The sequence below is a fragment of the Branchiostoma floridae genome, chromosome 4 (assembly GCF_000003815.2).
Source record: "Branchiostoma floridae strain S238N-H82 chromosome 4, Bfl_VNyyK, whole genome shotgun sequence".
Lineage (NCBI taxonomy): Eukaryota > Metazoa > Chordata > Leptocardii > Amphioxiformes > Branchiostomatidae > Branchiostoma > Branchiostoma floridae.
In genome coordinates, this window is record NC_049982.1 from 24,585,202 (window position 1) to 24,587,218 (window position 2,017).

A 2,017-nucleotide genomic window follows, 5' to 3' on the forward strand; every position below is an offset into this window, starting at 1 on the left:
ACATTGTTCAGGACACGTTCGGCGCTAAAAGATAGGCGCGGCCCAAAATTGTTTTTCAAGTTTCTGTCCAATGATAGAAAACATCACGTCGACACGTCCATAGCTATTGGTTCGTGCTAATAAAGATTATGCTAATAAGGGCCCTAATAAGGGCAAATTTGCTATAAAAGACGGAGAGGGAGCGTCGTTTTCCCCACACCTTGGCGACGGGACGACACGAAGCCGACCACATCTCATTAACTGTCTTCAACTTCTAGAAGTCAACTTTTGACAGTGAGTAAAAAATATTGCCTATATCTCTCATTGTGTTAACGACATATTTCTGTACACATGCTCGTTGATATGACAAATGTATCTTTTGATATTACTAGTATTTACTACGTAGATGTAGTAAGATTACCACATTCTTATATCACTAATTGTACGTAGATCTAATTATCATTCTGACCCGTACTTAGCTTGTGAGAGCACAAACGTACAATGAAGTCCACTTTCATTTGATTTATTGACAGCTTTGCGTATAAGTAGATTGTCGTTAACATTACCGGATGCTCTATTCCCTGTTTTATCTGTAAATTCTGCTTTATTTGAAGTTTAAAAAATATTTTGGGTGGATATACCATATGTCCGAAAAGTACATTTTAGCAAATCGGTCATGTTGCGTTAGTCTCAGAGCAAACCAAATGTAAGACTTTGGAGTTCTTACCTTTTTTCCGTAAGATATTTGGCCAGGGCCCGGCAAAATATGTTGAGAGTCCAGATTTACAAACCCGACGGTTTCATGTTCGCAACAGTGCGTTTCTCTATAGATTTATCTAGCTACCACCAGTACCTTTCCGGCAATTTTCAAATCTGTGGTTCAAATCCTCCCGATATCTTTCGGCGACCGTATTCATTTTCAGAAAAGACTTCTGATCCCCCACCGTTGACGGTGATCTCTAAGACATTTATTTTTGACCAAAGAACAAAATGGACGCTACGTATTTCGTAGCCATTACAATTCACTTCAGAATCCCAGAAGACTCTTCATTCACTTAAAAGTTGATCATGAACAACGAAATGTTTCCTCACAAAACTTTTCCCTCCGTCCAACTGTTCCCCACACGTCTAGTTCTGGTGGCGTGCTTGCCTCGGTAAATATTTTGATCAGTTTTGGCACACCGGGAATATCTCCGGTCCACGGGTACGGTGTCCAAAAAAAAGAAGAAGCTGCATGACCGTAAACAAAGACACTCCTGCGTCTGTCGTACAAAATCGTGACGGTCTTTCTGTTGTAGATGCCCGGCTCTTTCTTTGCCTTCCTAAAAATTTCACAACATAATCGAACGACAGCCGACGACAAAAGTGACCGCGTAGCAAGCCGTTTACTTCACTTCACGTAGCTTACAGCACGTCCTTTTGTGTGACCTGCGATTTCAACAGATCAGTGACTGTACGTGTCGTGTGCTATGACAAGACTGAGGGTCGAATCAGAATTTTTTGTCTTGTTTTGACGGCGTCCTCGATTAAGACGGCGAAAACGTCTTGCGATCAAAAGTATTTAAGTTCTTCGCCAGTTAAACCAGGTTCACACGTGTGTATATATTCAAGTCCTTGTGGAATTCTTAGTCTTTGCCAGGCTCCACATGCATATATGCATGTCGCTGAAAAAAAGGAGAAATAAGACAAATATGGACAGATAAAGCGTGTTAGCTGGGTCGCAAGCCATATTTCTTGTTATCTGTCCGTATTTGTTCAAATTCTACTATTTTTCCTGTGACTGGAGCCTGGTAGAGGATAAGACTTCCATACGGACCTCATACGGACTTGATTTGATACGCACGTGTGAACCCACCTACTCCAGATCAAATGCTACCACATCTCACCATTCAGACCGGTTGGGGCCAGACCAGCCTCCGTTGCAGACTTCGTAAGGGGCTGGCTTTTACTTTAGGTGGGGAGGGGGGTAGTGGATTTGCGGGCATAGCCAACTTGACTTGACTCAGGCGTGGTAAGTTTGATTCCCCCAATGCGTTCA

At 42.4% G+C, this 2,017-nt stretch overlaps 1 protein-coding gene across 1 annotated transcript in view; it reads left to right on the forward strand.

Annotated features, from left to right (window-relative positions):
• The window catches only part of LOC118412853 (GFP-like fluorescent chromoprotein dsFP483), a 9,782-nt gene continuing 7,765 nt past the window's right edge, over positions 1-2,017 (forward strand). Inside the window, exon 1 of the mRNA XM_035815896.1 lies at positions 1-273. The gene's annotated coding sequence lies outside the window, so the exon portion shown is untranslated. The remainder of the gene's footprint in view (positions 274-2,017) is intronic.